This window comes from Eleutherodactylus coqui, chromosome 12 (genome assembly GCF_035609145.1).
Source record: "Eleutherodactylus coqui strain aEleCoq1 chromosome 12, aEleCoq1.hap1, whole genome shotgun sequence".
Lineage (NCBI taxonomy): Eukaryota > Metazoa > Chordata > Amphibia > Anura > Eleutherodactylidae > Eleutherodactylus > Eleutherodactylus coqui.
In genome coordinates, this window is record NC_089848.1 from 26,747,571 (window position 1) to 26,774,754 (window position 27,184).

Consider the following 27,184-nt stretch of genomic DNA (forward strand, 5'->3'; position numbering starts at 1 on the left):
TCTTTTGGGACAAAATTTAATATAAGACTGGGTCTTATTTTTGGTGAAACACAGTAGCACAAAATTGCAAGGACATCTGTAGGGCATTGGTTTACATGTTGCATTTTTTGATGATATTGCCAACATGTATAATGTCAGCGTTCTACAATATTAAGCATCTTGTTGAAATATGAAAATATATTCCATTACAATCTTTACTAATATGTATTGATTAGAAGAAAACTAAAAGTGTCCCCGTTGTGTGAAATGTTCTTCTTCTAAACACTAAAATGTTATAGGAAACACAGAACGGGAAACATGGGAAAACTGACTCTAACCCTCTGATACTGGCAGACCCTACCTACTGGCAGAGGTTCGCCCTGATGAGGGTGACCCCACCTCAGGAACTTGGGTGACTCTGACTTTTCTTAGATGGTAACAGGGAATATTGGCAAGAATAAGATGATAATAAACCAGTAAGGTGCAGGGAACAAGATGTACAGACACCGCAGATAAGTAAATAACTAGCAGACTAAGGGCTCCTGTCCATGGAAAGCGCAGTGTCAGCATCCACAAGCGGAGAATCATAGCGATTCTATGCTCGTGGGATTTAAATCGCGGCATGCTGCGATTCTCCACGGGGAGCCTATCTGTTAGATAGGCTCACCGCAGAGAGCTGACAGCTCTCCCCCACCTTATCCTCCCGTGGGGGAATATCGCTAGCAATATTTCGCCTTGGCCGTGGACAGGGGGCCTTACCCGGACTGAGACGCTTGTGAGGACAAGGAGGCACAGACTGGGCCAAAAACAGCCAGGCAAAGAGTACAACCAGTGTTTTCTGCGAGAAGGAGCCGGAATAAATATATGAAAACTAAAGCTGATTGGCTGCTTGGGATGCCACCTCCCAGCCAACCAATCTGTCCATACACTGGCAAAGAAGTGTCTCCATGCCGAGAGCATGAGGACCACGTGGGCTGGCACAGTGATGTCACCCCAGCCCGATCCTCCTTTACAGCCGGGCAGCCATTGTGACATGCTCTACGTTCAGTCCTTTTTGGTTGGCCAATGGAGTCTTCCTGTGACTTGGCTCGTCATACAGTCCTGTTACTAACCTGATGGTCGAATCACATAGTGTCTGTTGGTGGGAATGTATGGTTTCCTATTTTTCTTAATGCACCTTGTTGACCAGGTATTCGTTCCACATTTCGCCCCAGGCAGCATTGAGGCTTGGGGCGGCCCTGTTTACGTGGCTCATAGGATGTGACAGGTAGCAGGTTTGTTGTGACTGTCCCTTTTATCTAGTTGTCACATGTGGAGATACATGCACATACTGCAGAAACAATCCCGATCACGTATGTAAATCCAATATGCAAATGACGAGGATCTGCAGCGGATTACGGCCTTTCATTTGACATGGATTCTGGTGTGGATTTTTGGCTGTGGAAAGCTAACCCAAATCTGCTGCGTCCGAACACCCCGAAGTCCATGTAGGCAAGCAAATAAATCCTATTCAAGATTAAATAGGGATTTCAGGCAAGAATGTACAAATAAAGTGATTGTGTCAAAAATTGTTAGAAATTAATTGTTAGCCGATATGTGACATTATTAAATAAGGAGTAGAGATGAGCGAGCCCCCAAATGCTCGGGTCCGAGTTATTCGAGTTGAGCTTTTCGTAAAATTCGAGAGCTCTACTGGAGTAACGAACCCCATTGACTACAATGGGAGACTCGAGCATTTTTGTATGTGGGACGCCGGGTGCCGAGCTTTTTTTTTTTTTTTTCTAGGTCGGTCTCTCTCTCGTCAAAAAATGTGCCATTGGCACGCACTGCGGCGGGGAGGAGCCAAACACTGGGGCGGGGTCGAATACGGCTTGATGCTCATTCGAGTAACAAGCACCATCGAGTATGCTAATACTCGAACGAGCATCAAGCTTGGCAGAGTACGTTCGCTCAACTCTAATAATGAGCAATCCGTCAATGCCGCTCCATTCAATCTCCGCATCACTGCGATGGGTGCAGTAAGCCCACAATGAGGACGGGAGGGGGTCAGTATTGACCTTGTTAACATCAAATAGTCCTGGACTATGGTCAACGAGAAGCTGGCTGCTATACTCACAGATCGCGAGGAACTTTTTGAAAGTTTTGGTACCAGTACTCCCTACCTATCCGGCTATGGAACCCTTTATTTCAAGACCCCTACCTATTTCGGGAATATGTTTTCTGCATATTTTGTGCACATTTACACAAACCATTGATTTCAATGGGCTCTTGTGTTGCGCAAATGTGCACCAAATGGGTCATGCTGTGCATTTTTTTTCTCGCGTGAAAAAATATGCTCATGTGAATGAACCCATTGAGACAAAAGGGTTCTATTCACTGCGTTTTGTGCATGTCATATGCTCTACAAATACGCTCATGTGAACGAGCCCTTAGTCATGACAACGGAGCAACGCTGTCAAGAACCACTTGGAACCGTAGAACGATAACGGAGCGGTGATGTCACGAGCCGTACAATGGTTCTAAAAGGCTCTCGGCATTGACCCCCTAAGTAATCAGGCTTGGTGGGTTTCCGTCGGGGTTCCTGTCCTGATCATGCGCCTGTCGGTACACGCTTTAGTTACTGTAACATCTATTAGTCTTTACAAGTGCCTAGATGATGACTGGCACGGCAGTAGTTAAACGTTGATGTTGATCTGAGTTTTCCGCATATCATATGTACCTGTAGGGCCCACGTCCACGTTAACATTTCTCTCTCTTTTCCCCCACAGCTTTCTGATTGTCTATGACTCTAGAAATCATAACCTGGGAAAGTTTATGGACGACTAGACCGCGGCCCCAAAACTGCTTCACCCCATGGCAGTTTGCACATTCCCGTGAAACCTGCCAAGCTGGACCCCACAGCTGTGCAACACGACACCTCGGCCGTCATCGTGCCCGTTCCGCCAGCGAGCGACAATGCAGTCCTAGCCTGTGCCACAGGCATCCATGAGGAGCACTATGTAAGCGAAGCTGTGGCCTCTGAAGATGCTCTGGGTCAGAGAGAATACAGAGATGCCGGCACCATTACAGGTGTGTAACGTACATGTGACCACGCCATTAGCATGGAATCTGCCACGTAACCTTGTCGTGACATTGAAAAGTCGATTTACATGCAAATATTCATGTAATTACTTGCGCTATTCAGGGTAGTGACCTATATTACCATAGTGATGTCTAATAGGAAAAACTGAATGAGCAAACTCCCTCGTTCTAGTTTGTATTACATCTACTGTATTTTACAATGTTTAGTGCAGGGGTGTCAAACTCTTTTTCACCGAGGGCCACATCAGCATTATAGTTGTCTTCAAAGGGCCATTTATAAGGGCTCATTCACAAAGGCGTAATTGTGCGTGTATTTTTTTTGTGTGTGTAATACGGACAGCTTAATCCCCTTGATTGGGTATTCAGACCTGCGTGTTTCACATGTATATTTTACGCATGAGAAATATCAAAGCATATCCTATATTTGTCGCATTACAGACCGAAATTGCTCATTAAAATCAGTGCGATCGCATAAATACGCACGATACACGCGTATCCGCTACATTTTTATACATGAAGGCCGGAGGTTTCTGTGGGACTTTCTTGCGGTTTTTTCCGCTTATGAAAAACACAGTGAATATATGTGAAAAAAAATGTAAGAATGGTTTGTATTTCATAGACTGAACCCGCCGGTGTGAATGAGCCCTAAAGGTAACTACTCCTTACACGGCTGTGGAGCTCTATACACTGGGATGGGTTTCTCTCCTTCAACCTCTTTAGCACTGAGCTACCCACCTTGGAGGGTGGCTAGGATGCCCAGGTAGGGCTGGCAGAGCTGTGCCACCACCTGTGTGGAGGTGCGCCGTAGCTCAGAATCCAAGATGGCACCGGCTCCCTGTGCTGGTGCTGCCCCCTCTGCCAAGTGCTGGTAGCATCCTCCAAGGAAAGGGGAGAGTCGGTCTTTCGGCATCCGGACCTCATTATAGCCAGATTCGGCCCACGGGCCTTGAGTTTCACCCGTGTAGTTTAGTGGTATTATATTAGAATACAGTACAGCATTATTGCAGCTCCCTAATAATTTCTCATCAGTGGCGTCGCTCCTGGTACAAATCACCGTGTGTCATTGTTGTGGCCCTAATAAGGGCCCCCAGGTCTGGCATAGCTGTATGCATACTAATAAACTGCCTGTGAGTATTTTGCTGACGGACAGTAATACTTTAGTATACTCTGTATACCAATGTGTTCTAGAAGTGATCCTGTTATCAGGTCACCTAGTGGGACCTAATGGGATATTCTGGGACCTTTTACATTTGTCTGTATTGATGGACTGACAAGTCATTAGTAGATGATCGGCTCAAAAAATGGAAGATGCGCCTGCAATACCAACCCTGGCCACCAAGCTATGGTCAGCACTTCTACTTCCTGCAGTGACAGCAGCCCCTGGAATCAGCTGATCTGCAGGATTCCGAGTGGTGGATGTCCACCAATTATCTATTGTCGGTCATCAAAAAAAATAAAAATCTCAGAATAACCCATTAAATAAAGTTTATTTATTAAAAAAAAAAAAAATTATTCTCTCTTGAAAAAAATAATACCATGAAAAGTGATTTTTATTTTGGAAAAGTGTTAAACCAAACAAAAAGCACCTATCGGGTATCCCTGCCATCATATAAGGCTGATACGGTATGTAAACCGTATAGTAAGCGATCATTGAAGGAAAAATGGCAGTTTTTATTCTTCATGAAATAGTTGTTAAAGTTATATACAATAGTGTCATTGAAAAAAAGGCATCCCGCAAAAAACACGCCTTCACACAGCTACAGCCACAGAACATGAGAAAGTAAAAAAAACTACGCCTCTCTGAATGCTGTGACATAAAAACTGAAAAAAAAATAGAAATATAATAATAGTAATAATTGTTAGGCCTCGTCTGGCGCAGAGCGTTAAGTATGCAGTCCTCAGCTCTCGCGCATGACCTGACGGTTGCAAGTTCAATCCCCGCATGGTTCAGGTAGGCGGCTCAAGGTTGACTCAGCCTTCCATCCTTCCGAGGGCAGTAAAATGAGTATACAAATAACAAGTCCCTTTCCCTCCCCCTTGTCTCCATGACTGTGCAAGCTACGGGCTTTGACACACAAGTAAAGTATGAAATGCAGACTATGTGACTGACAGCTGCTCTGTCTGCTGACACTCTCGTTTACCATATTATTACACACAGTGTGACAGGCCATAGTGTGTCATGTGTGACAACACATGACCGTTCACAAAGCAGTATCATGTACTGTATTACTACATGAGTGTGACCGGCCATAGTACATGACCGTTCACAAAGTAGTATCATCTACTACACACAGTGTGACAGGCCATAGTACAAGACCGTTCACAAAGTAGTATCATCTACTATACACAGTGTGACAGGCCATAGTACAAGACCGTTCACAAAGTAGTATCATCTACTACACACAGTGTGACAGGCCATAGTACAAGACCGTTCACAAAGTAGTATCATCTACTACACACAGTGTGACAGGCCATAGTACAAGACCGTTCACAAAGTAGTATCATCTACTACACACAGTGTGAGAGGCCATAGTACATGACCGTTCACAAAGTAGTATCATCTACTACACACAGTGTGACAGGCCATAGTACAAGACCGTTCACAAAGTAGTATCATCTACTACACACAGTGTGACAGGCCATAGTACATGATCGTTCACAAAGTAGTATCATTTACTGTATTACTACACACAGTGTGACCGGCCATAGTACATGACTGTTCACAAAGTAGTATCATCTACTACACACAGTGTGACAGGCCATAGTACATGACCGTTCACAAAGTAGTATCATCTACTACACACAGTGTGACAGGCCATAGTACAAGACCGTTCACAAAGTAGTATCATCTACTACACACAGTGTGACAGGCCATAGTACATGACCGTTCACAAAGTAGTATCATCTACTACACACAGTGTGACAGGCCATAGTAAATGACCGTTCACAAAGTAGTGTCATCTACTACACACAGTGTGACAGGCCATAGTACAAGACCGTTCACAAAGTAGTATCATTTACTGTATTACTACACACAGTGTGACCGGCCATAGTACATGACTGTTCACAAAGTAGTATCATCTACTACACACAGTGTGACAGGCCATAGTACATGGCCGTTCACAAAGTAGTATCATCTACTACACACAGTGTGACAGGCCATAGTACAAGACCGTTCACAAAGTAGTATCATCTACTACACACAGTGTGACAGGCCATAGTACAAGCCCTTCACAAAGTAGTATCATCTACTACACACAGTGTGACAGGCCATAGTACATGACCGTTCGCAAAGTAGTATCATCTACTACACACAGTGTGACAGGCCATAGTACAAGACCGTTCACAAAGTAGTATCATCTACTACACACAGTGTGATAGGCCATAGTACATGACCGTTCACAAAGTAGTATCATCTACTGTATTACTACACACAGTGTGACAGGCCATAGTACAAGACCGTTCACAAAGTAGTATCATCTACTACACACAGTGTGACAGGCCATAGTACATGACCGTTCACAAAGCAGTATCATCTACTACACACAGTGTGACAGGCCATAGTACATGACCGTTCACAAAGCAGTATCATGTACTACACACAGTGTGACAGGCCATAGTACAAGACCGTTCACAAAGTAGTATCATCTACTACACACAGTGTGACAGGCCATAGTACAAGACCGTTCACAAAGTAGTATCATCTACTACGCACAGTGTGACAGGCCATAGTACATGACCGTTCACAAAGTAGTATCATCTACTACACACAGTGTGATAGGCCATAGTACATGACCGTTCACAAAGTACTGTCATCTACTACACACAGTGTGACAGGCCATAGTACAAGACCGTTCACAAAGTAGTATCATCTACTACACACAGTGTGACAGGCCATAGTACATGACCGTTCACAAAGTAGTGTCATCTACTACACACAGTGTGACAGGCCATAGTACAAGACCGTTCACAAAGTAGTATCATCTACTACACACAGTGTGACAGGCCATAGTACTAGACCGTTCACAAAGTAGTATCATCTACTACACACAGTGTGATAGGCGATAGTACAAGACCGTTCACAAAGTAGTATCATGTACTACACACAGTGTGACAGGCCATAGTACATGACCGTTCACAAAGTAGTATCATCTACTACACACATGTGACAGGCCATAGTACATGACCGTTCACAAAGTAGTATCATTTACTGTATTACTACACACAGTGTGACAGGCCATAGTACATGACCGTTCACAAAGTAGTATCATCTACTACACACAGTGTGACAGGCCATAGTACAAGACCGTTCACAAAGTAGTATCATCTACTACACACAGTGTGACAGGCCATAGTACAAGACCGTTCACAAAGTAGTATCATCTACTACACACAGTGTGACAGGCCATAGTACATGACCGTTCACAAAGTAGTATCATCTACTACACACAGTGTAACAGGCCATAGTACATGACCGTTCACAAAGTAGTATCAGCTACTGTATTACTACACACAGTGTGACAGGCCATAGTACAAGACCGTTCACAAAGTAGTATCATCTACTACACACAGTGTGACAGGCCATAGTACAAGACCGTTCACAAAGTAGTATCATCTACTACACACAGTGTGACAGGCCATAGTACAAGACCGTTCACAAAGTAGTATCATCTACTACACACAGTGTGACAGGCCATAGTACAAGACCGTTCACAAAGTAGTATCATCTACTACACACAGTGTGACAGGCCATAGTACATGACCGTTCACAAAGTAGTATCATTTACTGTATTACTACACACAGTGTGACCGGCCATAGTACATGACTGTTCACAAAGTAGTATCATCTACTACACACAGTGTGACAGGCCATAGTACAAGACCGTTCACAAAGTAGTATCATCTACTACACACAGTGTGACAGGCCATAGTACAAGACCGTTCACAAAGTAGTATCATCTACTACACACAGTGTGACAGGCCATAGTACATGACCGTTCACAAAGTAGTATCATCTACTACACACAGTGTGACAGGCCATAGTAAATGACCGTTGACAAAGTAGTGTCATCTACTACACACAGTGTGACAGGCCATAGTACAAGACCGTTCACAAAGTAGTATCATTTACTGTATTACTACACACAGTGTGACCGGCCATAGTACATGACTGTTCACAAAGTAGTATCATCTACTACACACAGTGTGACAGGCCATAGTACATGGCCGTTCACAAAGTAGTATCATCTACTACACACAGTGTGACAGGCCATAGTACAAGACCGTTCACAAAGTAGTATCATCTACTACACACAGTGTGATAGGCGATAGTACAAGACCGTTCACAAAGTAGTATCATCTACTACACACAGTGTGACAGGCCATAGTACAAGCCCTTCACAAAGTAGTATCATCTACTACACACAGTGTGACAGGCCATAGTACATGACCGTTCACAAAGTAGTATCATCTACTACACACAGTGTGACAGGCCATAGTACAAGACCGTTCACAAAGTAGTATCATCTACTACACACAGTGTGACAGGCCATAGTACATGACCGTTCACAAAGCAGTATCATCTACTACACACAGTGTGACAGGCCATAGTACATGACCGTTCACAAAGTACTGTCATCTACTACACACAGTGTGACAGGCCATAGTACAAGACCGTTCACAAAGCAGTATCCTGTACTACACACAGTGTGACAGGCCATAGTACATGACCGTTCACAAAGCAGTATCCTGTACTACACACAGTGTGACAGGCCATAGTACAAGACCGTTCACAAAGTAGTATCATCTACTACACACAGTGTGACAGGCCATAGTACAAGACCGTTCACAAAGTAGTATCATCTACTACACACAGTGTGACAGGCCATAGTACATGACCGTTCACAAAGTAGTATCATCTACTACACACAGTGTGATAGGCCATAGTACATGACCGTTCACAAAGTACTGTCATCTACTACACACAGTGTGACAGGCCATAGTACAAGACCGTTCACAAAGTAGTATCATCTACTACACACAGTGTGACAGGCCATAGTACATGACCGTTCACAAAGTAGTGTCATCTACTACACACAGTGTGACAGGCCATAGTACAAGACCGTTCACAAAGTAGTATCATCTACTACACACAGTGTGACAGGCCATAGTACTAGACCGTTCACAAAGTAGTATCATCTACTACACACAGTGTGATAGGCGATAGTACAAGACCGTTCACAAAGTAGTATCATGTACTACACACAGTGTGACAGGCCATAGTACATGACCGTTCACAAAGTAGTATCATCTACTACACACATGTGACAGGCCATAGTACATGACCGTTCACAAAGTAGTATCATTTACTGTATTACTACACACAGTGTGACAGGCCATAGTACAAGACCGTTCACAAAGTAGTATCATTTACTGTATTACTACACACAGTGTGACAGGCCATAGTACATGACCGTTCACAAAGTAGTATCATCTACTACTCACAGTGTGAAAGGCCATAGTACAAGACCGTTCACAAAGTAGTATCATGTACTACACACAGTGTGACAGGCCATAGTACAAGACCGTTCACAAAGTAGTATCATCTACTGTATTACTACGCACAGTGTGACAGGCCATAGTACATGACCGTTCACAAAGTAATATCATCTACTACACACAGTGTGACAGGCCATAGTACATGACCGTTCACAAAGTAGTATCATTTACTGTATTACTACACACAGTGTGACCGGCCATAGTACTAGACCGTTCACAAAGTAGTATCATTTACTGTATTACTACACACAGTGTGACCGGCCATAGTACTAGACCGTTCACAAAGTAGTATCATCTACTACACACAGTGTGACAGGCCATAGTACTAGACCGTTCACAAAGTAGTATCATCTACTACACACAGTGTGACAGGCCATAGTACATGACCGTTCACAAAGTAGTATCATCTACTACACACAGTGTGACAGGCCATAGTACATGACCGTTCACAAAGTAGTATCATTTACTGTATTACTACACACAGTGTGACAGGCCATAGTACATGACCGTTCACAAAGTAGTATCATCTACTACACACAGTGTGACAGGCCATAGTACATGACCGTTCACAAAGTAGTATTATCTACTACACACAGTGTGACAGGCCATAGTACAAGACCGTTCACAAAGTAGTATCATCTACTACACACAGTGTGACAGGCCATAGTACAAGACCGTTCACAAAGTAGTATCATCTACTACACACAGTGTGATAGGCGATAGTACAAGACCGTTCACAAAGTAGTATCATCTACTACACACAGTGTGACAGGCCATAGTACAAGCCCTTCACAAAGTAGTATCATCTACTACACACAGTGTGACAGGCCATAGTACATGACCGTTCACAAAGTAGTATCATCTACTACACACAGTGTGACAGGCCATAGTACAAGACCGTTCACAAAGTAGTATCATCTACTACACACAGTGTGACAGGCCATAGTACATGACCGTTCACAAAGCAGTATCATCTACTACACACAGTGTGACAGGCCATAGTACATGACCGTTCACAAAGTACTGTCATCTACTACACACAGTGTGACAGGCCATAGTACAAGACCGTTCACAAAGTAGTATCATCTACTACACACAGTGTGACAGGCCATAGTACATGACCGTTCACAAAGCAGTATCCTGTACTACACACAGTGTGACAGGCCATAGTACAAGACCGTTCACAAAGTAGTATCATCTACTACACACAGTGTGACAGGCCATAGTACAAGACCGTTCACAAAGTAGTATCATCTACTACACACAGTGTGACAGGCCATAGTACATGACCGTTCACAAAGTAGTATCATCTACTACACACAGTGTGATAGGCCATAGTACATGACCGTTCACAAAGTACTGTCATCTACTACACACAGTGTGACAGGCCATAGTACATGACCGTTCACAAAGTAGTATCATCTACTACACACAGTGTGACAGGCCATAGTACATGACCGTTCACAAAGTAGTGTCATCTACTACACACAGTGTGACAGGCCATAGTACAAGACCGTTCACAAAGTAGTATCATCTACTACACACAGTGTGACAGGCCATAGTACTAGACCGTTCACAAAGTAGTATCATCTACTACACACAGTGTGATAGGCGATAGTACAAGACCGTTCACAAAGTAGTATCATGTACTACACACAGTGTGACAGGCCATAGTACATGACCGTTCACAAAGTAGTATCATCTACTACACACATGTGACAGGCCATAGTACATGACCGTTCACAAAGTAGTATCATTTACTGTATTACTACACACAGTGTGACAGGCCATAGTACAAGACCGTTCACAAAGTAGTATCATCTACTGTATTACTACACACAGTGTGACAGGCCATAGTACATGACCGTTCACAAAGTAGTATCATCTACTACTCACAGTGTGACAGGCCATAGTACAAGACCGTTCACAAAGTAGTATCATGTACTACACACAGTGTGACAGGCCATAGTACAAGACCGTTCACAAAGTAGTATCATCTACTGTATTACTACGCACAGTGTGACAGGCCATAGTACATGACCGTTCACAAAGTAATATCATCTACTACACACAGTGTGACAGGCCATAGTACATGACCGTTCACAAAGTAGTATCATTTACTGTATTACTACACACAGTGTGACCGGCCATAGTACTAGACCGTTCACAAAGTAGTATCATTTACTGTATTACTACACACAGTGTGACCGGCCATAGTACTAGACCGTTCACAAAGTAGTATCATCTACTACACACAGTGTGACAGGCCATAGTACTAGACCGTTCACAAAGTAGTATCATCTACTACACACAGTGTGACAGGCCATAGTACATGACCGTTCACAAAGTAGTATCATCTACTACACACAGTGTGACAGGCCATAGTACATGACCGTTCACAAAGTAGTATCATTTACTGTATTACTACACACAGTGTGACAGGCCATAGTACATGACCGTTCACAAAGTAGTATCATCTACTACACACAGTGTGACAGGCCATAGTACATGACCGTTCACAAAGTAGTATTATCTACTACACACAGTGTGACAGGCCATAGTACAAGACCGTTCACAAAGTAGTATCATCTACTACACACAGTGTGACAGGCCATAGTACATGACCGTTCACAAAGTAGTATTATCTACTACACACAGTGTGACAGGCCATAGTACTAGACCGTTCACAAAGTAGTATCATCTACTACACACAGTGTGACAGGCCATAGTACATGACCGTTCACAAAGTAGTATCATCTACTACACACAGTGTGACAGGCCATAGTACATGACCGTTCACAAAGTAGTATCATCTACTGTATTACTACGCACAGTGTGACAGGCCATAGTACATGACCGTTCACAAAGTAGTATCATCTACTGTATTACTACACACAGTGTGACAGGCCATAGTACTAGACCGTTCACAAAGTAGTATCATTTACTGTATTACTACACACAGTGTGACCGGCCATAGTACTAGACCGTTCACAAAGTAGTATCATCTACTACACACAGTGTGACAGGCCATAGTACTAGACCGTTCACAAAGTAGTATCATCTACTACACACAGTGTGACAGGCCATAGTACATGACCGTTCACAAAGTAGTATCATTTACTGTATTACTACACACAGTGTGACAGGCCATAGTACATGACCGTTCACAAAGTAGTATCATCTACTACACACAGTGTGACAGGCCATAGTACATGACCGTTCACAAAGTAGTATCATTTGCTACACACAGTGCGACAGGCCATAGTACAAGACCGTTCACAAAGTAGTATCATCTACTGTATTACTACACACAGTGTGACAGGCCATAGTACTAGACCATTCACAAAGTAGTATCATCTACTACACACAGTGTGACAGGCCATAGTACTAGACCGTTCACAAAGTAGTATCATCTACTACACACAGTGTGACAGGCCATAGTTCATGACCGTTCACAAAGTAGTATCAGCTACTGTATTACTACACACAGTGTGACAGGCCATAGTACATGGCCGTTCACAAAGTAGTATCATCTACTGTATTACTACACACAGTGTGACAGGCCATAGTACATGACCGTTCACAAAGTAGTATCATCTACTGTATTACTACACACAGTGTGACAGGCCATAGTACATGACCGTTCACAAAGTAGTATCATCTACTACACACAGTGTGACAGGCCATAGTACATGACCGTTCACAAAGTAGTATCATCTACTGTATTACTACACACAGTGTGACAGGCCATAGTACTAGACCGTTCACAAAGTAGTATCATCTACTACACACAGTGTGACAGGCCATAGTACAAGACCGTTCACAAAGTAGTATCATCTACTGTATTACTACACATAGTGTGACAGGCCATAGTACATGACCGTTCCCCTTTTGGAGGAGAGAAACTGAAATTAAAATAAAAATACTAAAAAAGTCCGATTTTTAACCCTATTGATTTGAATAGGGTTTTTAAAAAAATGAAGTCAAACAGAAAGACTTCAGTTTCCTTCCGTTCCGTTAGGTTTCCGTTTTTTGGACATAAAAATTTGGGCATTCTGCAGCGTTAGTTTTCCATCCAAAAAAAACCAGAAACGTGACGGAATGGAAGCAAACTGAGGCCTCTCCGTTAACTTTTCGTTTTTTTTTTTAAACCCTATTGAAATCAATGGGGGGAAAAAAACGAATCTATTGTTTCCATTTTATTTCAGTTTCATCCTCTCCAAAACAGATCAGAGAGATGGAAGTCCTGAACTGACCCTAACGCCAATGTGACAGCGGCCTTCGGCTGTATGTTACCTAGAAGTTGGCAGCCTCTGTCATGGAGCCAAAAATGAACATCGGAGGCAAAAATCCAAGTGCAGTGATGTATAAATGAACAGACCGCTGCATGATACAGTGTGATCACTGGAACAGCTGATCTTCAGTGTATGATCTTATCCATAGCTTCATTCGAACCTTTGATGATGAATTCCCGTTCAGTTGAGGCTGGCTTTTGGTCACTCTGTGGATCATTGTTCTCCATGCTTTCCTATCCTTGACCGCTTCTTTCAGTTCTTCCTCGTACATGTCTGTATCCGCCTTGATTGCGTCCAGCCAGTGTGTTCTTTGTCGTCGTCTTCTTCATCACCCACTGACTGTGCCGAGCATCAGTGATGTTTCCAGAGAATTGGCTCGCATGATGTGTCCAAAGTATAAGAGCCGCTGTTTGGGGATTTTGCCCTCCAGCGATATTGTTGGGTTGATACGTTCTCGGACCATCCTGTTGGTGACCATTACTGTCCTCGGTATAGACCATTCTTCTCCAGCACCAGAGAATTGGCTCGCATGGTGTGTCCAAAGTATAAGAGCCGCTGTTTGGTTATTTTGCCCTCCAGCGATATTGTTGGGTTGATACGTTCTCGGACCATCCTGTTGGTGACCATTACCGTCCTCGGTATAGACCATTCTTCTCCAGCACCAGAGAATTGGCTCGCATGATGTGTCCAAAGTATAAGAGCCGCTGTTTGGGGATTCTGCCCTCCAGCGATATTGTTGGGTTGATACGCTCTCGGACCATCCTGTTGGTGACCATTACCGTCCTCGGTATACAGCATTCTTCTTCAGCACCAAAAGCATCAATTGTCCTTCTATCTGCCTAACTGAGTGTCCCAACTATCACAAGCGTCTATGGAGATGGTGAACACGACTGCATTTCCCATCCGGACCTTTGTAGCAACGCTAATATCCTTACTCCTCCACATCCGTGCCATTCCCTGCTTTGCACAATCCTTCATTTGATTTCTGGTTCTGATTCTTTATTGCTGTCAATCTTGGATCTGAGGAAGAGGACAACTTTAACCTCTTCAGTTTCCTCATTGTCGATTTTTACGTGGCCTGTCCAATTCCTGGCTGTGGTCATGACCTTTTGTCTTCTTTATGTTGAGGTACAGCCCCATGTGCTCACTGTCTTCTTTTACTCTTTGGATCAGATATTCCAGATACTTTTCACTTTCTGCAAGCAACATTGTATCATCGGTGTATCGAAGGCTGTTGAAGGGTTGAAACTTTACAAAGTATTAAAAAGTTTTCATTCATAGTAAATGTATTTTCATGTGAGAAATTTGCTAAAGTAGGCGTCAAACTCAAGGCTCATGTGCCAAACACGGCCTGCCATGTTAATGTGTCTCGCAAGGTCTGGAAGCAGAAGAGCCTCTTCTAGATCAGAGGGTTCTGCACTGTGCTGGGAAGACCCTCTAGCACACTGTGGACTCATTTGCAGTCTGCTGCTGGGTATCGGGATCGTGGCCGCCATATTAGTCCTACACTGTGACAGTGCATGCGGACTGAGCGCTGTGACTGTTATTGCAGCCCCCGGAGCCTTTGGTATGTGCCCCTATCTACTTCTCCGGCTGAGCCTATCCTGCCGAACAGCACTGGTTGCCGAGGCTCAGACCGTCAGGTGGCTTAACATCCCGGATTGTTCTCTCTACCATCCTGCAGAGGACCGTCTGTTCCAGCCCGCCTGTCCATATCCTGTGAGGCTGCTGCACGGATCAGAGGGGATATTGTGTTTTACTGCCCCAGTGAGTAAGGGCACTGCCCTAAAGAGTTTTTTGGGAACCTTTGACCAGGTTCTACTAACTCCCATAATTTCCTCTTTTCTCCGACAACCTGGCAGTTTAGAGTCAGGAGTCTGTGTTGGGGGACTTGTGCCCCAATTGTTCTGGACTAGAACCTCGCTCTGATCCATCTCCCTACCCCCTCCTGCTTTTAATATACTCTTTAAAATACAGTCTTACAATTAGAACCGGCTCTTTGAAGGCAATCATAAGCTGATGTGGTCCTCAGTGAAAATAAGTGTAACAAGAGGGTGCCCTCTACAGATAGAGGAAAGAAGATTTCGTCACCAACATAGAAGGGGGTTCTTTACTGTAAGAGTAGTGAGACTATGGAACTCTCTTCCTGAGGATGCGGTGATGGCCAACTCTGTGAAAGAGTGTAAGAGGGGACTGGTGATACAATATTACATGTCATAATCATTAATGATTTCAGAAGGGTCGGTGATTCGGGGATTATTCTGATTGCCAGATTGGAGCCGGGAAGGAAGATTTTACCCCTTAAATGAGGGAAAATTGGCTTCTAGCTCATTGTTTTTTTTTTCATTTGGCTTCCTTTGGATCAACATTGGGGGTAATAGGCTGAACTGGATGGACATGTCTTTTTTCGGCCTATACTATGTTACCATGTTACCCCTGCACTAAAGGAATCTGTAACTCCCTTTCTCCTGGTACCCTTTAGTAGTTATTTGCATTGGTGCACATGCTCTGCTTTATGAAAACGAATGCCCCCCCCCCAACAGCAACCAGGTAACTGCATTACTTCATCTTCCAATCTGTGCAGGAAAACTGAAATTTAAAGAATTTATTGATCACCTGGGGCCACTTTTTTTGTGTGCAATAGTTGGGTCCTTTTTGATCCAATAATTTGCTGATTCCATCTTGAACTCTACAGCTTGTGAAGCTCTGGATTAGGAGTTTTTGTAAAGAGATAAGTAAGAAGCATCTACCGCAGCTGCTGACTGCCCCCTTGTGGTTAGATGTTTCTTTCATGACACCAGAGAAGACTGCGAGGAGCGTTGACCGTAGAGCTGCTGTAGGGGGTTCCCGGGATTCTCTGGAGTGGGAAGGTTGGGGAGCCCTTCTGTACTAACTACAAGGTTGAACTCCCCAAGTCAGCAGGTCTGTAAACCCAATGTGCAGGGTGCGTTCACACGGGCGAGTATCGTAGCGGTCCGAGGGACTCCGGCTGATCTCGCACTTGTATACCAACTCATTTTTATACAAATGTGATGCGTTTTGCAAGAAACACGCAAAGCTAGATTTATGATTTTTGAAGTGCGTGAAGAACATGAAGGAAATTGCATGTTATTCCAATAGTAAAAACAAGAAATCACTCGCATGAAAGCCGCATTCACATGCGAATGCCACGCAATTATTATTCTTGCTCCTGTCGGGTATCGCCAAAAATAGGACATGCTGCAATATTTCTCCGAAGCAGCATCGCAAACCACGCGTGTCAATAGGCCCTTTTAAAATAATGCATTCTTTTTACGTGCGATTTCTGTGCATTGCGAGATTGTGTGTTCAAGTGGCCCCTGTAAACGCCCGCTAATGACCGTGTGGTAAGCGAATGTGGTAAGTTGGCGCTATACAAATTGAATGAAGTGATTAGGCAGCATATTTCAGGCTGAAATACGCTGATATCTTGCACGTTTCTGCCAGTTAGCAGTTTTTTACGTAAATATGCAGCATAATTCTGCACGCCTGTTAATGTCAACAGGCTATTATGATGCGCCATTCTAGGACATGCTGCATTCTTTTTATGCAGCTGTGAATTAACCTATTGAAATGAATAGGCTCTATTTACTGCATATTACGCACCCTTAGGGCTCATTTACATGACCGTATTTTCACTGCGTATTACACTCGCCATGCATGCGGTGAATGGAGTCCATGACACTACATAGACTTGCATTGATCCATTCACATTAGCGTGTATTCATTGCGTGTAGATACGCTCGTGAACACGCAGCGTGCTCTATTTCACAGCGTATTATGCGCAGGCAGCCCTATTGTTCTATATGGGCGACACTGCAGACAGAGCGGGGTCAGCAAGGACTGCAGCATCTGTGGGGTTAACCAGTGTAAAGGAGGGATTCGTTGAGCACGTCCTCATCATTTTATTCCTTTTCTGGGGAAAACGCCAAATGTGACAGTCAGAGAGCAAATCTGCTCTCTGAGTGATGTGGGGTTATAACATGAACATGTCCCCCTTCCCTGAGGCAGAGCAGGAGAAGCATAGACCTTCTGTGATCACACTGCTCTCCCTCCTCTCTGCTCTGCACACGCTGACTGAAAGTGACAGCTGTAAATGAAGTATTCCCGACCCCAATACAAATGGCTGTAGCTCCGGCTGTGTAAGCACTGGCCACATGCTCTTGGTGTCCTCTTAAAGCCAGGCACCTTGGCTATAAAATGACATCATCAAGCCCTGATAATACCGGGTCTACGGCTAATGATATCACAGTCAGCTCACAGATCTCCTACTAGACTGCAGCGGGTTGTCTGTGCGTTCACACACTGCTGCTTTGCTGCGGAATGTCTTGCAGATTTTGCTGCGGATCTGCAGCAGATCTCACCCTACCAATTGAATTCATATTAAAAGGGATATATCTGCTGTAGATCCGCTGCAAAGCCTGTGACAAGATCCACAGCAAGTCAGCTAGGTGTGAACGCACCATAAATGTCGTTGTAGTGGCTCCAGGGAGAGCTCTACAGTTACAATATGCTGTGTAATCTGTGCAATACACACTTGACCACTAGGGGGCACGTGGAGCTCTTACGAGCGATCCTCGGTTATGGAATGTTCTGCAGCGGTGTAGTTGTGCCTGCACAGCACTGACTTCCAGGTACTTGTCATCCATGAGAAGCGTTCTTTGTTCTCTGCTTCCTTAGTTCTCTGCTTCCTTAGTTTCACTCGTTGCACCCAAACCGGATTTTGTAGAAATAGTTTTTTGTGCTGCTGGAAATGTTTTTTAGCTATTTATGGAGCGCGAACATCACTCACATGAGACGCAATTTAATCCGGATGTGTGCAGGCAGAGCCGACCGATAGACGCAGCAGAGCCGACCGATGGACGCAGCAGGGCCGACCGATAGATGTTTTAGTTTTTTTTAAAGTGACTTTCTAGAACTCTGGGACTGTCTCTGCTCATTGGAATAAGGAGGTGACGTCCTTCTGGATGGGAGGGCTGTGGCAATACTGATCGTTAGATCCCCACCATCGTCTTCATCTGAAGATGAACAAATCACCCAAGGGGTAACAACCAACCTGCGTCGGTTTTTACAAAACTTTGCACATTTGTGAGAGGGGTCTTCTCCGGCTGTTCGTCCGAGCAATAAAAGAAGCGCAGACGCATGTCCCCGTTCACATGAACCGCTGCTATTTCTGTCTGATCGATCAGATGGCAAAACAAAAAAAAAAGGCCATTTTCACACAGCCGAGAAAATCCCATGAGAGTTGTGCTTTGAGGGCCGCACAAATCCCGTACGCATACGAACTCCATAATTTTGAATGGGATCATACACAGGAGCAATTTTTTTCCCGAGTTGCGATGTGAGGAACAGACATGGCATGTCCTATCTTTGGGCTTGCCCTGGCATCACGTCGCACACTGTTTCCAATGGGGCCGGTGGCAGACTCACACCATTCTCTAGGCGCACTCAAGTGCGATGCGAGGCATCCCCATGAAAACAATGAGAGAAACTCCGTTACTTCACCGAAGTGATGCAAGGCGGTTTTAACACAAATAGGCCTCACATCCACAGGGATATCACATATTTGTGAGCGTGATATCAGACTGAGTTTCATGGCCTGATATCACACTCGCCCTCATAATCCTTCTGAAAAGCCCTGGATGCAAGGCATTCTCACATGGTGTCTGGCTTGGCTTTCAATTTTCGGTCATTGTTACAGGGCTTGTATAAAGAGCCTAACATTGACTTGCAGGAATGCTGCCTTCCAATAGGTGGCGCTTTGGAGGTATTATTCCATCTCCCTTATTTGCGGCTGGAAACAGCCTTTCATCCCTGTGGGGGTCTCTTTCATCCCACCCTCGGTGTGCCACCTGTCACATATCGCTTTGTCTCAGTCTGCTCGGCGCATTTGCTGTGTAAGTTGATAGGAGGAGCACAGGAGGAGGTTTTACTGCCGTCCTTATAACGTGCGGGTCACCAGCGGGCACAGGAGATGCCGCTAATGGAAGTCATGGCACACGGCCAAAAGCAGATTGCACTTTGCAAGTAAAGCACAACGCAGCGCAATTCCTGTTTGTTCTCAAGTGTCCGATCGGAGGAACTGCATGTAGACTGACTGCGTTGTCCTGATGACCACGGGGCTGAGGCGGTACAGATGTACAGTGAGGCGGGTTCACGCCGGCATTATTATTTTCCACCATTATCCCTCTCGCTGATCGGTTTCTGGAGCAGAGAATTAGAATTAAGATAAAAATAAAATGTTTCAGTTTGCAAAACGCAATCCTAGGCAGACGGCCGCGATTTGTCCGCGTGAAAACACACGCGGAAAACAAATCTCGGCATGTCCTATTTCTGTGCGGGGTTGTACATTTAACACGTTTGTGTTAACTTCACATCCTTAAAAATCTATTAAGGGAAACTGGACTTATGGATGTAGATGGCGACAAACTTTTTCTATGCTAGTTTTTAGTCCTTGTAGAGAACTTGAAGGAGCAATCCTTTAATTAGAATAGTACACTGCATTACTTATGTAGTGCATTCTACTAAGCCTATGACAGCAGTCTGTTAAGGCCCCTTTACATGCAACGATTATCACTCAATATTCGTTAAACGATGGCATATGTGCGAGAATTGTTGCGTGTAAATGCTGCCATCATGCACTTTTTGGCTGAACGATGATTTTAAGGTGGGCCTAAAATCCATCGTTCAGCCGGAGAGAGATAACACAGACAGCATGCGGGTGTTGGGAGATTACATTGTATTCTGCCGACAGTTGGGCTCTAAAAACAGCTCCCGGGGACTCTCTTACACGCAAACGACGTGATAAAGTGTTCATGGACATTAACACTTTTTGCAAAATGATTGCTAAAACTGTCATTCTTTCAATCGTTTGAAAGATTGTCTTGGCATGTAAACGTACCTTAGACTCTGCCGAAGCCAGGGCCTAATAGGCTGAGTTAGGTCGCATGCACACGGACTACGCAATTCAAATACACCCGTGTACAGGCAGCCTTAGGGGGCAGACATGGAGGCCTTTGTTAGGCTCCTGGCTGCCACGGAAACCCATTCGTAGCTTGCCATCACACTGCAAGGTGCTTGTGGGTGACAGAAGATCCCCCTCCCTTTATCATCTCCTTACATTCTGCAGTTGCTACTGATGGTGGCATGCCAGGGGTTAAACTGCAGGGATCTGAGGTTTCTCCTCTCCTGGCGGTTGGAGCAGGAGCCTGGCCGTTAGTACTCAGCCAATCCACCGTCTTAAAAAGATGTATGTGTCGGTTAAAGCTGGTTAGTGTGGTCAGTAAAATATTGTCCGATACTAAGGGGTTAATTAATTTCCCTCTCGTTCTCTACGTTCCCCGTCATTTGTAACCTCTGGCATTACATGTTGTATAATAATAATATAATAATAGGTTCCGCTCGTTCACATTGGAAATCTCATGATTAAATATTTAGAGTTGTCTGTTTCCCCGTTGACCCTACACAGCAATGATTAAAGGGGCACTGCGGTGATTTTTTTTCTCATTCCGTAGCCCCTAATATATATAAGTGAGCTTGCGTTCCCTTGGTTATACCTTTCTGTCTTAAGCTCCGCCTCCTTCTCCCCAAATGGTCATGTGATCTCACTTCTGACCTACTCAGGTTTACTAGATCTAGTCATTTTCTCAGTTTGTGTGATGCTGTTCCATGAACCTCCCACAGAGAATGCTTAGAGGTGGACACCGACACTCCTATCACAGTTACTGATAATGATCACACAGCTCCTGTCACACAGTTGTTATAGAGGAGATCACGGCTCATCCTCTTGACTGTATACTTATGGTCTCTACCTTATGTGGGGGAATACAGAATGTAATGGCAGGCTTTACCTGCAGCAGAGATGGTACAGTCTGTAGCTGTTCCTATAGTGCGGTGCTGATGCATCATGGAATTGATGTGAAAGTAACCTCAAGATGATGCCTGATAAGCATCAGACAGGAGGCTGCTCTGCATGGAAGGGACTGCAATAAACAAGAGACATGCAGAGTGTGACAAGCAATCAGAGGAGGGGGGCAGGGATGGACAAATGTGTTTTCAGTGGAGTGGCCCTTGGATGGAACGTATGAGAGTAACATCCACATAAATGGTCGTACCCAAGGTTTCCCTGCAGAACACTGCCCAGACCATCACACCTCCTCTGCTGGCTTGTCTTCTTCCCATGATGCATCCTAGTGCGCTCTGTTCCTCAGGGGAGGGACAAACATACCCAGCTGTCCACATAATGCTAAAGAAAGCCGAGAGCCTGGCTCATACAGACGGGCGGATTCCACATGCGGGGGGCCCGCAACAGATTCTGGCAGGCAACCCTGCATCCCTCAATTAACTGTACTGCGGATGACCATGGAGGCTCGCCGTCAGTCATGCGCAGTACAGGTTTTTTTTAAGAGTTTATTTGTATTTCCCGCGCCGTTGCTTAGTGATGTAGCGGGTAACCGCAGCCTTTATGTGCAATGTTAATTGCGTATGGGCTGCGGGTCGGACGCCACCATTGACATCTATAGAGGTCGTCAACGCGGATTCTGCAACAAAATAAAGCATGCTGTGGTTATTTTTTTCCACTTGCAGAATATGCAACTTGTATCCGCGAGTGTGAACAAAAAATCAAAAATGCATGCCTTTCATGCCCGCGGATCGTCCTCGCGGATGGCAATCGCTAAATCCGCCCCTGTGAGCCCGGCCTTAGTCACCAATGCTCCATAATCCAGTTCTTGTAGGCTGCGGAGATGGAGAGGGATCAAACTGCCCAACACACAGCAAGCTACAATTGTGAGGGGGGGGGGGCGCTCTAACAATTTAGGGGTGCATATATATATATTTATGGTGGGCGTAATGCATATGTTTCAGAGCTTGTGCCCTCCTGTAACAAGTGTAACAAGCCCCTGATAGTGTTTGATCGGTGGACCCCTCGGTGCCTTTTGTGTCCCACCCGTTGAGTCCACCTAATAGATAAGACCTCAGACGGTGCTCTGTTCTTATAATGAGATGTATCACAGCCAGTTCTCAGGAGTCTCTGAAGACTTTGTTTTAAGACCTCTTACTGTATCTATTTTCAGAAGCCTTCATTAAAGCACCATATGTATACGGGCTCTGGTTTCCATGGCAACGTGTTTCATTTTAAAAAAAACTGACTAATAAACCTCAAAATTATTAGGAAAACAAGTGAGAATGGAGGCGGCTCTGCAGTGCGCCATTACTGGCTGCCTCTCTCTGCCTGTACACATTACATTAGTAACATAGTGTGTAAGGCTGAAAAAAGACATATAAACGTCCATCCAGTTCAGCCGATTAACCCCAATGCTGATCCAGAGGAAGGCAAAAAAACCAGAAGGTACTTTCCCCATTTAAGGGAAAAAATTCCTTCCTGACTCCAATCTGACAATCAGAATAATCCCCAGATCACCGACCTTCCCGAAGTAATCAGTGATGTAACATGTAATATTGTGCTCTTTTCTTGAGTTTGCTATCACCAAGTCCTCAGGAGGGCGTTCCATAGACTCACTGCTCTTACAGTAAAGAAGCCCCTCCTATGTCACACAGTAAGCCTGCCTGTCCACGGGAGCTTTTGGATTGTGTTCCCCGCTGCGATAATCTGGCTGTGCAGAACGCAATGCATGCTTGCCACAGCCTTGCTATGGAAAGCACAGCCCCCCCCTCCCACCCCCGTCCACGAGCGGAGAATCAAATTGCTGCGATTCTCCGCGGTCAGCCTATCTGTCAGATAGGCTGACCGCGGAGATCCATCTGCACGCTACAGCTCCCGGGCGGCAGCTTCCGCAGCGGAGATCCGCCGCGGGATACCGCAACGCCCATGGACAGGCAGCCTAACACAGTATGCAAGGCTTCCACGCCCCCTTGTTGATCCAGAGGAAGGCAAAAAACACCCTAATGAGGCAGATGGCAATTTACCTCATGTGGTGGGAAAAATGTTTTTTTTCCAGACTATATGTTGGTGTAGAAACCTTTTTTTGTCTAGATGTAGAGAGCGCCCCCTTGTCACCGTCCTGGGTATAGATAGATTGTGGGAGAAATCTCTGTATTGTCCTCTGATACATTTATACACAGTTATTAGGTCGCCCCTCAGCCAACTTTTTTTCTTAACGAAATAATCCCAATTTTGATGACCTCTCTGGGTGTTGTAGTCCGCCCATTCCATTTATTACTTTAGTTGCCCTCCTTTGTACCTACTCAAACTCTAATACGTCCTTCTTGAGTACCGGTGCCCCAAACTGTCCACAATATTCCATGTGTGATCTGACCAGTGACTTGTAAAGAGGAAGAACAATGTTCTCGTCATGTGCCCCTAGACCTCTTTCAATGGCCCTCCCATGATCCTATTGCCTTGGCAGCAGCTGCCTGACACTGGTTGCTCCAATTAAGCTTACAGTTAACTAAAATCCCCAAGTCCTTTCTATGTCAGTGTCCCCAGTGGTTTCCTATTTAGTATGTAATGGTGGCATGTATTTCCTGCCCATGTGCAGAACCTTACATTTATCAGTGTTACACCTCATTTGCTACTTTTCTGCCCCCAACTTATCCAGATCCTCTTGCAAACGCCTTGCTTCCTCGCATGTTCATTTCTTTACATAGTTTTGTATCAACTGCAAATGTTGCTACTTTACTGCACAATCCTTCTACCTGGTCATTTATAAATATATTTAAAAGAATAGGGCCCAAAATCAACCCCTGTGGTCTCCCACTAGTAACGGTGACCCTCTCCAATACTGCCCCCTGTTGGTAACGCACTAGTAATGGTAACTCCTCCAATACCGCCCTCTGTGGTATCCCAGTAGTAACGGTGACCCAATCAGAGTATGTACCATTAATAACCCCCCTCTGCTTTCTATCACTGACCAGTTACTTAGCCACTTACACACATTCTCGCCCAGAAACCCTTCAAACATTTTGGCCGCAATAAAAGCTAGACTTACCTGCTAAGTCAGATAAACTGCTGACATTTAGTGGAGAGTTTACTCTATCACTCTGCATCTCATCTGACATTTCATTTTACTTTGTGAATACACTGGGGAAGAAACTATTTACTATTAGTTGATTGTGTTGTTTTTGGGAGAACATCAGGACCCACTGCTGCAGCTGTGACAGCTGCAGCAGGGGATTCCTTCAGCGATTGTGTTACATTGATTTCAACGGAGCTGGCGTTGTCACCGCCGGCCCCATTATAAACAATGGGCGAGATCAAAAAAAGATAGGACAAGCTGCGATTTTGTTTTCACGCTGCATCACAAGTGTTAAAACATCGCACATCTGAGAGGAGCCATTGGCTTCTGAATTTTGCGATTTCTCGCAGCGCTGGGAAATTGTGCGATTTCATCACCAGTGTGAAGGCGCCCTCAGTCAGAAATAGAAGCATAAAATGACTCCTATATGTTCAGACGTCTCGTCTGCAGAAGTCAGGCAGGAAATTGCTAAATAATTGAAGAAAAAGTTACCAATTGGAGCAAAGAATTTTACCATGGGTGCCCCTACCAAAAACTGGTTGGGATCAGAAGGCATGACTGGGGGCGTGGCTTACCATGACTTATGATTTTACCTCTGATATTTTGGGCGCCTGGCGGCCTTTAGTAAGTGCAGCGCCGCTGAAGACTTCTGTATCACCTCACCAAGGACGCTGCGCTCACTAGAGGCCGCCAGGTGCCCGGTGAAGGAGGCGCCAAGAGCACAAAGACTTTGGATGTGAGAGGGAGCGCAGTATCCGCTGAAATGAGCTGTGGTAGCGCAGCTGATTTTAAGTAAAGATTTACACTGATGGGGTGTGTCTTTTGCGGAAAGCTGCTGATTTTGGCACACAATCTTCAGCTGTGATAGATCCGTAGTATTTCCGCTACGTGTAAGCCTACCCCAACGCTGGGGCCACACGGGGGTGATGTCTGCAGCAGATCCACCCTTGTTTGAAACCAGCCTAAAGGGGTTTTCCAGGCAGTGCCCGCTGGGATGCATCGGGGTGGAAGCGGAAGTACTGATCGATGCTTGTGTAGTGGCCGCTGCTTGGAATTGCAATGTACGGATAACCCTTTTAATGTGGCCTGAGTGATTCCCAGCCTGGCAGCCGTGGCCCCCGTTTGGGAATGACTATATCAGAGACTGGAGAACTTGGCACAGCGGGCAGCCATGTGTCAGACTGATGTCCTAAGAGCTGATGTCATTGGGCATCTCATGAGTTTCTCTTATGGATAAGAATTACTTGCGGCAATCCTTGTGATTTCCTGAACAGGCGGGGCTCAGGCAGAAGCGGAAATCATGGATTCAGAATCCTCTGTTTGTGGTTCTGATTTACAATGTAATTAAAATGTTCTGTATCTTTCTGATCAGTCATTTTGTACGTTGGACATTATGTATCCAATCTGTTCCGGAACAAAGTACCCGTGTGCAGCAACCTGGGAACATAACCAGCATGAGATATTGGTCTTATTCTCCACACTCTGATCTGAATGTTCAGGTTTTCAGTGACGATGAGCTTTCACTTAATTTATAGAATCTCCCATGTCTGCCTGAATTGGTCCCCTGCCTACATAGTGGTCAGGATCTGTGGCGGAGAGCTGCAGCCGTCCTCATGTGACCCCACAGGAGCTGATCCATCTGTGCCGGGCAGCACTGTCAGCGACGGGTCTGGACAGGAGATGAGAGCTGGTTGTGATGTTGCTTAGCAATGTTACAATGAGGGGGAGCCGGAGCTGTTACTGCTGATGATGGAGGCTGAGCCGGCATGATGATGAGTGCCGTCACACATTGCTGATCTGCTGCAGATTTTGGGGCATATTTGCACTTTTCAACTGACATAAAATTAAGGACGTGAAATCTGCAACAAATATGCAACAAATCAGCAATGTGTGAGCGCTCCCCAAGACCGCCTTCACGCCGGCGTGAAAATTGCGCGAAATTTGTGCGTTTGCAAGACCTAAGTGAGTGATGTTATCCTGCATGGGACTGCAATGTGATGCGATGCAGGAGAGACATCACAGCATGTGATTTCGCATTGCAGCTCCATTATTTTCGATGGGGCCAGCGGTAGCATCACCGGCCCCATTGAAAGCAATGGGAGAACTCCAACTCTCTGCCACTGCTGTGACAGCCGCGCCAGAAGACCCCTTCAGCCCCGCAGGGGGCCACTATTGGGATCCGTTGAAATGCGCAGATTCAATGGAAACATTTTCGCATCTGACAATCCGTTCTACACATAGAAGTGTTTGTTGGCTGCATGGATTTGATCAACGCCC

The 27,184-nt window shown here is 45.0% G+C and overlaps 1 protein-coding gene across 4 annotated transcripts in view; it reads left to right on the forward strand.

Moving 5' to 3' along the window:
* The first annotated feature begins 2,795 nt into the window (after positions 1-2,795).
* Positions 2,796-27,184, forward strand: part of TRAK1 (trafficking kinesin protein 1) — a 119,408-nt gene continuing 95,019 nt past the window's right edge. For all 4 annotated transcript variants that reach the window (XM_066584508.1, XM_066584509.1, XM_066584510.1 and 1 more), the window contains exon 1: positions 2,796-3,048. The gene's annotated coding sequence lies outside the window, so the exon portion shown is untranslated. The remainder of the gene's footprint in view (positions 3,049-27,184) is intronic.